The following is a 13,624-nucleotide window of genomic DNA, read 5'->3' on the forward strand; positions in this document are numbered from 1 at the left end:
TTAATTTTTCATTTATTGATTTTTCTAGGTATATGAGTCTGAAAATAGAATTTTTGTTGTATTTGTTTCCCTTTGAAAACCTGGGAAATGACTCCTTTCTTGTTTTAAGACACTACATATTCTTTTAAACTTTTAGCCTGAAATTACTTTATGTGTTTAAATTAAATATAGTTTTCCGGCAAATTGTGATTTCTTTTGCCCTCTTCACTTTCAATCATATAGTCTAATTTTTACTTTATTTGAAAAAAGAAAGATGGAATTTAAAAAAATTAAGACTTTTCTTTTGCGTGATTTTAATTTTCATGTTTTTTATTCTAATAAAATGTAGTATTATTTATATTTTTATAAATATTAAAATAAATAAATCATTTTTTAAATTTTATATAATTTACATATTGCATTTTATTTCCTAATTTTAATATTTCTAATTTTTCCTCTTTGACTTTTTGTTATGATAGCAAGAGGAATTTTGGTGTAATGATTAAGGCACTATCATTATGCTTAACATATTTTTGCATATATTACAGATATTGTATCATACCAAAAGGGAAAAGATAACTGCTTCTTCATGAAAGAAGCAGCATAGTTCACAGTAATAATAATGCGTATAGTAATGCTCAGGGAAGGATCTTAATAGAAGAGAATGGATAAGAGAGCCATGGGTATTATTTGAATAAAGTCAAAATGAGAGAGTTGTTGCTCACCACTTGAATGGAATTTGCTCAGATTTTACATGCTTCCCTACCTGAAAACTTTCCATAGTGAACTTTTGCATAGAAGAATGTAATTATCAGTCTTGGCAATTTTAGTATATGCACAAATAACATTGGCTACTTGTTCCTTAGGAGAATTTAATAAAATAATTTGTAAATTATTTTGAGTACCTCATTAGATATATGTTATAGATATATATGATGCTTTAATATTTTACTGAGTCCTATATTTATTTATTTATTTATTTTTGATGAGGAAGATCAGCCCTGAGCTAACATCCATGCCAATCCTCCTCTTCTTTTGCTGAGGAAGACTGGCCCTGGGCTAACATCTGTGCCCATCTTCCTCCACTTATATGGGGCGCTGCCACCACATGGCCTGACAAGTGGTGCATCGGTGCACACCTGGGATTCGAACCCGGGCCGCCAGCAGCGGAGCCTGTGCACTTAACTACTATGCCACGGGGCCGGCCCCCTGAGTCCTATATTCTTTAAAAAGATCAGTAAAATTATCAGAGAGCACTAAAATGATATTTTCCTGTTATCCTTAAAGTTTGTAGTGTTGTTAAAGTTTTGATGCTTTTTGCGAGTTAATTTTTCGAATTTGCTATTATATATGGATTATAGTATATATCAGGTTTATTTGTCAAATGTGATGTAATTTTAAAATGTCATTATTGTGTGTCCATTGTACAGACTAATTTTAAATTTTTACCACCTCACAACTGGCTTAATTTTTTAGTAGATATAGTTTAGTAGATAAGTTGCTTTGTTGAGATATTAGTAAATGTGTTTGGAGGAATTTTAAATGGTGAAATGGATTATTTTGGGATACTAATTCTACTGAGAAAAATTAGGAATTACATCTTTTTAAGGCATCAGAGAACTATCAAGGCAGTGAGAATTTGTGGTCAAGATGTAGGCGAGGTAGAATGTCAAGGGAAGTAAGATTGGCATTTTGTGCAACTTTTGTGCTTAAGACAATTATAAATCCTGAAAACTGACTGAGAAACTCAGAAGAATTTTTATCGATCAACATGGAGGACCAAAATTGGATTTTCAGGTGCCAAGGAAGAGAGTCCTTGGTACACACGTAAGGAATTTAGTCCGGTCCCTGAAGTTCTGAACCTACTAGTGAGGATAAGCCCACCTTTGAATCATCACAGTCTTTAATTGGATTATGGGGATCCACCACAGTCTAACTAGCTAGCAGAGCAAAAGTAAATGCTCTCTTGAGGAAGATAATATCATACAGAGTCTCAAATTATTTCTTCAGTATATCATATGTAGTATCTGATATAAAATAAAAAAAGTAAGGCTTAGAAAGAGACAAGATATTAAAATAAAATAGCCATTAGAAGCATACTTATAGGATAATAGTGTTTTTAGACAGAAACTTTAAGATAATTAGGGTTTTATGGTAAAGGAATTAAAATACAAGGTAGGAAATATTAGCAGACAACTGGGAACTCTTACTAAGAATAAAATGGAAATTATAGAAATGAAAAATACATTAAATGAATTAAGAATTCATTGGATGGGTTTAACATCAGGTTAGACACAGCTGAGGAGGAAAGTAATGAACTAGAAGATAGGTCAGAAGGAAATACCCATGCTAAAATAAGGAAAGATAAAGAATGAAAAATAAAAGAGGGAAAAAAATAAGAGGGACATGTGGAAATGGTCTAACATTCATGTAACTGGAGTCCAGAAGAAGAGGAGTGAGAAAATAATATAGAGCACTTTTTGAAGTCTTAATGACTGAAAATTTTCAAAAATGATAAAAGACATCAAGCCACAAGTTGAAGAAGTTCCATGAGCACCAAGGGGGATAAGTACAAAGAAACTTACACTTAGAAATATCATAGTAAAACTGGTGAAATGAAAACCCAAACATGAAGAGACAAATTTGAAAGCAGCCAGAAGGACAAAAGGCATGTTCTTTTTAAAGGAGCAACACTAAGACTGACAACTGATTTCTTAACTGAAAAAATGGCATCTAAAGACATGATGTCTTCAGATGGCTGAAAGAAAATAATCATCAGCTTAAAATTCTGCACCCAGTGAAATATCCTTAAAAAATGAAAGCAAAATAAAGACATTTTCAGAAAAAAAGAATTGAGAGGACTTGACAGTAGCAGACCTGCAATAAAAGAAATACTAAATAAATAAATGAAATGCTATTGAAGTAGAAGAACAATGATCTCAGATACTGGAAGGAATATAGACATGGAAGAGGTAAATCTAAGTGATTACTTATTATATAAACTATAATAATAATAGAGGCTTAAATATATACAAAATTTAAATACATGATAATAACAGACATAAGTCAGGAAAGAGAGTAAGTGGTGTTCAAAAGCACTAAGGTCCTCTTATCATGTGGGAATTGATAAAAGAACTAATACCAGACAAATAAGAATTTAGGTTAGGCATCTACCTAGAAGATATAAGAGTTCTGAATTTATATGTACCTTATAACACTGTATTAAGTAAAGCAAAAATTGAAAGAATAAAAGGAGACAGATCACAGGATATTTTTAACCCAGTTGTCTTGGTAACTGATTGTATAAGGGAACCAAAAAAACAGTAAAGATATAAAAGATTTGAACACTACAATTAATAATTTTGTCTTTTTTGATATTTGAGAGCATATTATCTTATGACTGCCAAATATACCTTGTTTTTGAGTACATATGGAACATTTTCCAAAATTTACCATATGCTGGGTTTTAATGCAAGTAACAAGAAACTTAAAAGGATTGAAATCATACAAAGTAATTGACCACAGTGAAATGAACACAAAAGTGACTACAAAAACCCGAAGATGTCTGGAATTAACAAACTCCTTAAAACTAATTGGTCAAAGAAATTATGCTGAATTTTAGAAAATATTTAATATTAAGTGATGATACGTCAAAATGTGTATGATGCTGCCGAGAGGGACATTTGTAATTTTAAATGCATTTATTAGAAAATATTTTAAAAAGCCTGAAAATCAGTGGTCTAAACATAACCTTAAGAAGTTAGAAAAACAGCAGATTAATCCCAAAGAAAGGATAAAGTAAATAAAGATAGGGAAAAGGAAGAATATAAGAAAAAATTTAATGAAATTTAATGAAACAGAGAACAAATATATGATGGAGATGACTCATATAGCCACCAAAAATCAACAAAGTTAGTTGTTTGTAAAGAATAATAGATAAATCCCCCCTAGCTTAGAAACAAAGATTATACTCAAATAATCCATATCAAGAATGAAAAAAGACATCACTACAGATCCTACAGACATGAAAAGATAATAACAGCACATGATAAGCAACTTATGACAGTAAATTTAAAAAATCAAATGAACCATGTCAAGTTTCAAGAAAAGTGAAACTGACCAGAATTGGCACATGAAGAGATAGAAAATTGGAATAATCTTATATCAAAGAAATAGAATTTGTAATTGAAACCCTCTATCCTTAAAAAACAAACATGCAAACAAGACAAAACAAAACCAAAAACTTTCTAGGCCCAGATCACTTTACTGGTGAATTTGCCCAAACGTTTAAGAAGTAAATATTTAAGAAATAAATAACACCAATCCTTCACAATCTTTCAGAGAACAGAAATAATTATCTTGAGATTAATGAGGCTAGCATAACCTTGATACAAAAATATGAAAAAGATATTACAGGTAAGGAAAATTATAGTATCATCTTTTTCATGGACATAGATACAAAAAAAAAAAATCAGGGGGACCAGCCCGGTGGCATAGTGGTTAAGTTTGCATGCTCCGCTTTGGCAGCCTGGGGTTCATGAGTTTGGATCCCAGGCATGGACCTATATAGTGCTCATCAAGCCATGCTGTGGTGGTGTCCCACATACAAAACAGAGGAAGACTGGCACAGGTGTTAGCTCAGCGACAATTTTCCTCAAGCAAAAAGAGGAAGATGGACAACAGGTCTTAGCTCAGGGCCAGTCTTTCTTACCAAAAGAAAAAAAAATGGGGTGAATCCAGCCATTTATGAAAAAACTAATACATCATTTGGGTTCATTCTAAGAATATATGGTAAATTAAAAATTCATAAAATCAGGGTAATTAACACATTAAGAGAATAAAGAAGTAAAGCCATATAATCTTCTCAAAAAATGCAGAGAAAAGTTTAGATACAATTTAACATATATTAATGATAAAAACTCTGGTAAAGTAAGAATAGAAGCAAACTGTTCATGTGGTAAAAGGTACAAACTTTACTGCAAACATTATAGTGTAATGTTGAAAAACTTTCATTTAAGTTTAGGAATGATATAAAAGGGCCCACTGTCACCATTTCCATTTAACATTGTATTGGAATTTCCAGCCAGTGCAATAAAGCAATTAAAGTAAAATACAGTAAAAAAGGTATATGAATAATAGGTTGCTGGAAATAAGATCAATATAAAAAAACCAAAAAGTGTAATTCTATATACCAAGTCAAATAGAAAATGATGATTTAAAAGCAATATAGGGCCGGCTCCGTGGCTTAGCGGTTAAGTGCGCGCGCTCTGATGCTGGCGGCCTGGGTTCGGATCCCGGGAGCGCCCCGAGGCACCACTTCTCCGTCCAACGTGAGGCCGAGTCCCACGTACAGCAACTAAAAGGATGTGAACGTTTGAAATACAACTGTTTGCTGGGGCTTTGGGGGGAAAAAAACTGAATAAATAAAATCTTTAAAAAAAAAAAAATAAAAAAATAAAAAAAATAAAAGCAATACAATTTATGTTGTCATCAGAATATCAATAACCCAAGGAATAAATGCAAAGATATATATGCAGGATTTTTACACAGAAAACTATAAAACCTTATTGTGAGAAATTGAAGACCTAAATAAGGGGAGGATACACTATGATAATTGATTGAAAAACTCAGTATTGTAGAGATATTTATTCAGCCCAAATTGATCTATAGATTTAATGTAATCTCAAACAAAATTGCAACAAGTATTTTTCTTTTAGAAATGGACATTCCTATTCTAAAATTTATATGAAAATGCAATGGACAAACCATAGCTAAAAGAAACTTTTAGAAGAATGAACTTCTCTACCAGATCTAATGACTTTTGAAGCTACAGTAATTGTGTTGTTGTAAAGATAGGGAAATAGACCAATGCAGCAAATGGGAATTCCACAGGTAGACCTATACATTTATGAGCTCTTAATTTATGACAATGTTGGCATTACAGAGCCATTTTTTTCTTCTTTTTTTTTTACAGAGCCATTTTTTCAGTAAATTATTCTGGGCCATTTGGATATACAATTGAAAAAAATGAAATTTGGGCCCACTTCACACCATACACAAAAATCAGTTTCAGATCAATCGTAGATCTGCATATGGAAGGTAAAATAATAACTATTGTAAAAGATAAGAGATGCAAATATCTTTATATCCATTGGTAATGAAAGACTTTATTTAAATAGGATTTAAATAGTACTCTTAATAGAGGAAGAATTATAAACTGAACGATATTTGTTTAAAAATATCAGTAAGAAAGTGAAAAGGCAAACTGCAGTGTGGGAGATATTTGCAACATGTAAAACTAACAAAGGACTCTATTCCTGAAAATATAGAAAAGTAATACAGATCGGTAAGAAAATGTCAGATAACTCAAGAGAAAATCAACAAGAGACTTTAACAGGTACTTCACAAAAAAAGGGTATCCAAATGGCCAAAATACACATTAAAAGGTGCTCAGCCTTATTAGTCACCAGGGAAATTTAAATTAAGACAACATTTAGGTACCACTACACATCCACTTAAGTGTCTAAAATTTACAAACTGCTAATATAAGTGTGTATAAAGCGGTAGAACCACTCTTAAAACCTTTTGACAGTTTCTGCTAAATTTGAATACACTCATACGCACATATGTAAAGTATGTATCCTATGAGATAGTTATTCTAGTTATATACCCAACAAATGCATATGTGTGCACTGCAGTCACATAGAAGAATATTCATGACAGCATTGTTTGTAATAGTCAATAATTGGAAACAAATGAAATATCCATCAACAATTCAAGTAGATAGTTATATATTCATACAATGGAATGTTATGTAACAATAAAAATGAAAGAATTGTCTCTGCGTGCATCCATGCAATTGTAGCTCACCAAAATAATATTGACCAAAATAAGCCAAAGACAAAAGAATATACAGTATATGACTCCATTTATATAAAGTTTAGCGCCAGAAAAAACTAATCTGTGGTCTTAGAAGTTATGACAAGGATTGCCTTAGGCTAGGGAATTGAATGGTGATTGGGATGGGCAACAGGGAAGCTTCTGGAGTGGTTACACATATATGTTCACTTTGTGATAACTCATTGAACTATATCCTTTAGATTTGTGTACTTTTGGTGTATATGTTGTACTTCATAAAAGTTTATTTAAAAATAGAAATCTGTGTTTGATTTGACTTCTCGGGTTTAATATTGTATGCTAATAGTTTATGATCATTTGGAATACTAAAAGAGGGTCAATTTTTAATGTACAGTTACCAAAATACATTTTTTTTGCCTTTGTTAGAAAAAGATTGAGACATAAAAGTTTAGATACACCCAAAGGATTGCTACTACCCCAATATTCAGGACTAGTGGAGTCTGCTTTCTTTACATTTAAAGAATAAGAGAGCAAACATCCTGCATTTATAGGAATTTCCATTTCTCAAAAATGATTCCTTTTATATTGTTAGGACATTCTATTAATTGGTATTATCCTTTGCTAACAGACTTTAACTTTGCTTAATGATTTTGAGTACCAGGGCCATTGTAGTTTTGATTTCTTAGCCTTGTTAAATGAGATATCTCATAACATTCTTTGCACATATGTTTGTCGAGCTAACTGTAGGAGCCTACACCTTCATTGTTCTTCTATGTCAAGGCTTTTCTGTGATAGTAGAGCCCTCAGATTTTCTCGGCCTGTTGTTGAGGTTCTTCCCTCTATTGTTGTGTTCCTTTATAGAAGCACAATAAGTTTTTTTTTTAATTTTTTGTTTATTGCAGTAACATTGGTTTATAACATTGTAAAAATTTCAGGTGTACATCATTGTACTTCTATTTCTGCATAGATTACATCATGTTCACCACCAAAATACTAATTACAACCCATCACCACACACATGTACCGAATTATCCCTTTCACCCTCCTCCCTCCCCCCTTCCCCTCTGGTAACCACCAATCCAATCTCGGTCCCTATGTGTTTGTTTATTGTTGTTATTATCTACTACTTAATGAAGGAAATCATACGGTATTTGACCTTCTCCCTCTGACTTATTTCACTTTGCATTATACCCTCAATGTCCATCCATGTTGTCACAAATGGCTGGATTTCATCGTTTCTTATGGCTGAGTACTATTCCATTGTGTATATATACCACAGCTTCTTTATCCATTCGTCCCTTGATGGGCACTTAGGTTGCTTCCAAGTCTTGGCTATTGTGAATAACGCTGCAATGAACACAGGGGTGCATGTACCTTTGCAAATTGGTGTTTTCAAGTTCTTTGGATAAATACCCAAGAGTGGAATAGCTGGATCATATGGTAGTTCTATCCTTGATTTTTTGAGGAATCTCCGTACTGTTTTCCATAGTGGCTGGACCAGTTTGCGCTCCCACCAGCAGTGTATGAGAGTTCCCTTCTCTCCACACCCTCTCCAACACATGTTGTTTCCTGTCTTGTTAATTATAGCCATTCTGACGGGCGTGAGGTGATATCTCATTGTAGTTTTGATTTGCATTTCCCTGATAGTTAGTGATTTTGAACATCTTTTCATGTGTCTGTTGGCCATCTGTATATCTTTTTTGGAGAAATGTCTGTTCAGATCTTTTGCCCATTTTTTAATTGGGTTGTTAGTTTTTTTGTTGTTGAGATGCATGAGTTCTTTATATATTTTGGAGATTAAGCCCTTATCAGATGTATGGTTTGCAAATATCTTCTCCCAATTGTTAGGTTGTCTTTTCGTTTTGTTGATGGTTTCCTTTGCTGTGCAGAAGCTTTTTAGTTTGATGTAGTCCCATTTGTTTATTTTTTCTATTGTTTCTCTTGCCCGGTCAGATGTGGTGTTTGAAAAGATGTTGCTAAGACCGATGTCGAAGAGCGTACTGCCTATGTTTTCTTCTAGAAGTTTCACAGTTTCAGGTCTTACATTCAAGTCTGTAATCCATTTGGAGTTAATTTTTGTGTATGGTGTAAGGTAAGGGTCTACTTTCATTTTTTTGCATGTGGCTATCCAGTTTTCCCAACACCATTTGTTGAAGAGACTTTCTTTTCCCCATTGGATGTTCTTGGCTCTTTTGTCAAAGATTAGCTGTCCATAGATGTGTGGGTTTATTTCTGGGCTTTCGATTCTATTCCATTGATCTGTGTGTCTGTTTTTGTGCCAGTACCATGCTGTTTTGTTTACTATAGCTTTGTAGTATATTTTGAAATCAGGGAGTGTGATACCTCCAGCTTTGTTCTTTTTTCTCAGGATTCCTTTAGCTATTCGGGGTCTTTTGTTGTTCCATATAAATTTTAGGATTCTTTGTTCTATTTCTGTGAAAAATGTTGTTGGAACTTTGATAGGGATTGCATTGAATCTATAGATGGCTTTAGGAAGTATGGACATCTTAACTATGTTAATTCTTCCAATCCAAGAGCACGGAATATCTTTCCATTTCTTTGTGTCTTCTTCAGTTTCTTTCAGCAATGTTTTATAGTTTTCGGTGTACAGATCTTTCACCTCTTTGGTTAAGTTTATTCCTAGGTATTTTATTCTTTTTGTTGCAATTGTAAATGGGATGGTATTCTTAATTTCTCTTTCTTCTACTTCGTTGTTAGTGTACAGAAATGCAACTGATTTTTGTATGTTGATTTTGTATCCTGCAACTTTACCATATTTGTTTATTACTTCTAAAAGTTTTCTGGTGGATTCTTTAGGGTTTTCTATATATAAAATCATGTCATCTGCAAATAGTGACAGTTTCACTTCTTCCTTTCCAATTTGGATCCCTTTTATTTCTTTCTCTTGCCTGATTGCTCTGGCTAGGACTTCCAATACTATGTTAAATAGGAGTGGTGACAGTGGGCATCCTTGTCTGGTTCCTTTTTTTAGAGGGATAGCTTTCAGTTTTTCACCATTGAGGATGATATTAGCTGTGGGTTTCTCATATATGGTCTTTATTATGTTGAGGTACTTTCCTTCTATCCCCATTTTATTCAGAGTTTTTATCATAAATGGATGCTGTATCTTGTCAAATGCTTTCTCTGCATCTATTGAGATGATCATGTGATTTTTGTTCTTCATTTTATTAATGTGGTGTATTACGTTGATTGATTTGCGAATGTTAAACCATCCCTGCATACCTGGAATAAATCCCACTTGATCATGGTGTATAATCTTTTTAACGTATTGTTGTATGCGATTTGCTAGTATTTTGTTGAGGATTTTCACATCGATGTTCATCAGTGATATTGGCCTGTAATTTTCTTTTTTTGTGTTGTCCTTGTCTGGTCTATATTTCCCTCCAAGTGTTTTATAGTTTTGCCATTCACATTTAGTTTTTAATCCATCTGGGTAGGGATCCATTTTTTTAAATGTGGAAATCAGTAGTCCCCGAACCATTTAATGAAGACTCCATTCCTTTAATAGTCTACAGTACTAACAATTTCTTGTTAGAATTATTCCTAGGTGATTGATATTTCATGTACTTTTCTAAATGAACTCTGTTGGTTTTCTAAGGCTGAAATAACAAATTACCACAAATATGATGGCTTAAAAACAACAGAAGTTTATCCTCTCACAATTCAGTAGGCTAAAAGTCCAAAATCAAGGTGTTATCCGGGTCATTCTCCCTCCAAAGGCTCTAGGGAAGAATCCTTTCTTGCCTTTTCCAGCATCTGGTAGCTCCTGGCAATCCTGAGCATTCTTTGGTTATAACTGTATTCATCCCTCTAATCTCAGCCTCTGTCTTCACGTCGTGACCTTCCTCCTGTGTGTTCGTATGTGTCTTCAAATGGCCTTCTTATAAGGACACCAGTCATTGGATTTAGGGCCCACCCTAATCTAGTAAAACCTCATTTTAACTTAGCTAATTACATCTGCAAAGACCCTATTTCCAAATAAGGTCATATTCTGAGGTTCAAGGTGGACATGAATTTTGGGGGGATGCTATTCAATCAGTACATTATCTTTTTATCTATTTTTTTCTTTATGGGTTGATATATGGAGATGCAATTGATTTTTAAATTCCTTTTATGTCTAACGACTTCCTGTATTTTAGTAATTTATGTGTAGACGTTTTTCAGTTTTTTACAATAGATACTCAGATTATATGCAAATAATAGCAGTTTTGTTTCTTCCTTTCGGGATTCTACAGTTTTTTATTTTTCTTACCTTATCATTTCAGCAACAACCTCCAGTTTAGTGTTGAATGGAAGTGGTGATAACAGGCATCTATTTTTATTCCTGAGCTTTAAAGAAATACTTTCAGTGTTTCTCCAGTAAGAGTGATGTTCACTGTGGGTTTTGTAGGTATTGTTATTAAGAAAGTTTCCTTTTTTCCTAGTTTGCTAAGGGTTTATATTATGAATGGATGTTGGATTTTATCAAAGGCATTTTTGGGGGATGATTATCTGATCTTTCTACTAAATAACTTAATGTGGAAAATTATATTTATTTTATTTTTATCCCAATTTGGATTGTCAAACTTAGTCAAAATGTATTACTTGTTTTTTGGTTTGCTAATATTTTGATAAGCATTTTTGCACTGATGTTAATATGTGAGATTTGCACATGGTTGTCTTAAATATTCATGTCTGCTCTTTGGTATTAAGGTTATATGGGGCTCATAAAATGAGTTGGGAGTGTTCTTTTTAATACTCTAGAACAGTATGTATAATATTGGAACTATTTTTTCCTGAATATTTTATAGTAATAATCTTTGTCAAGTTGTTAGAAAACAACTTTTCTTTGTGTGTATAATTTTAACTACTAAATTCAGTATATGTAATGGTTATAAAAATGTTCAGATGTTTTATTTGTTCTTGAGTAAGTTTTGATAAGATGTCTTTTCAGGAATTTATCCGTGAAATCAATGTGTTCAGTTAAATTGTTATCAAGATGTTCATAGTGTTCTCTTAGAATCTTTAATATCAGCAGCATCTACAGTTATGTTCCCTTTTAATTATTTTTTGAGCACTGTCTCTCTATCTATCATCTATTTTTTTTTTCTGAACTAAGAGTGAGTTGCCAACATGATGTCCCTTCAATCCTAAATATTTTTAAATGTATTTACTAAAAAACAAGGACATTCTCTTACCTAACCACAATACAGGTATCAATTTAGGAAATAACATTGGTAGAATTTTATAAACTAATCTATAGACCTTATTTAATTTTTAACAATTGTCCTAATATCTTTTATTAAAAAAGTAGAACTTTTCTTATTGCTAAATTTGGTTTCTTAATAAATTTTGCATCTATGTTCACATGTGAAATTGCCCCATGGCTTTCCCTTCTTATACTGCCCTTCTCAGGTTTTGATATTTTTTTCTTTGCTAGATTTGGGTATCTTTTCCTGAGCAGGATCATATCCAGGATCGTTCACACATATAGTTGTCACGTCTTTTACTGTTCCTTTAATCTGTTTTACTTGTTCCTTTAATCTGGAACAATCGCAGTCTTTCTTTTGAAGAATGTACCCAATTTGGGTTTGTCTGGTGTTTCCTCATGGTTAGATTCAAGTTTTGCATTTTTTGGTAGAATACCAAAGTTTTGTGTCCTTCTCTTGTGACTATTTTGTTTTGAAAAAAACTTTTTTATTGAGATAAAATTCATATAATATAAAATTCTCCATTTTAACCATTTTAAAGTGTACAATTCAGTGATTTTTAGTGTATTCATAATGTTATGCAATCATCATCACTAGTTTCAAAATATTTCCATCACCTCAAAAAGAAATTCCATATCTTCCTTTACTCTCTCCCTTCATCTCCTGGAAACCACTAATCTACTTTCTATCTCTATGGATTTGCCTATTTGTGATATTTCATATAAATGGAATATACAACATGTAGCCTTTTGTGTCTGGCTTCTTTCAGTACATATAATGTGTTCAGGGTTCATCCACGTTGTGGTGTGTTTCAGTACTACATTCTTTTTTATGGCTGAATAATATTCCATTGTATGACTATACCACATATTGTTTATCCACTCATCAGTTGATGGACATTTAGATTGTTTTCACTTTGGGCTATTATGAATGAAGCTGCTATGAACATTCACATAGAGGTTAACTTTTATATCTTGGTTAAAGTGGTTCCAGGCTTTCCACTAAGATATAATTTTTCCTTTTTAAATTAATAAACACCTTCGGGGAGATACTTTTAGGCTATGTAAGTATTCTGTTTCTCATTAAACTTTTACCCAATAGTTTCAGCATCTATTGATCATTCTTGGAGAAACAGTTATTACTACAATGGTTACCAAATGGTCATAGTCTAATTTTATTATTTCTTCTAAATCACCCTGATTTGGATGTTCACTTATATCAGTATGAATTGTTGGATTTTTATTTTATGTTTTATAATCAATTACTATTCATCTTCATTTTGGTGCTCAAAGTGTCCTAGATTTGGCCAGTGTGAGCTCCTTTCAATCAAGCTTCTGTATTCTTTAGAGATGTCCCCATCATTCTTTGTGCACTCCTCCAATGTCTGGCATGTGTGCAAAAAAAATTCTATTCATATTTTGTACTTTCCCTGCTGGAATAAGTCATTTCCTCAAGGAACCCAGATTCCTTTTAGTGGAGAATGGTATTTAAAAACCAAGGTTAGGGCACTAAGTATGTTTATTGCTTTTTTGATGTGTTTACAGGCCCTCTCAAGAGATAGTGCCAGAAGATATACA

At 32.7% G+C, this 13,624-nt stretch overlaps 1 protein-coding gene across 4 annotated transcripts in view; it reads left to right on the forward strand.

Moving 5' to 3' along the window:
- The window catches only part of ATRNL1 (attractin like 1), a 773,536-nt gene that overhangs the window by 100,944 nt on the left and 658,968 nt on the right, over nucleotides 1-13,624 (forward strand). The window lies entirely within an intron of this gene.

This window comes from Ceratotherium simum, chromosome 6 (genome assembly GCF_057802395.1).
Source record: "Ceratotherium simum simum isolate JZ-2026a chromosome 6, ASM5780239v1, whole genome shotgun sequence".
Classification (NCBI taxonomy): Eukaryota; Metazoa; Chordata; class Mammalia; order Perissodactyla; family Rhinocerotidae; genus Ceratotherium; species Ceratotherium simum.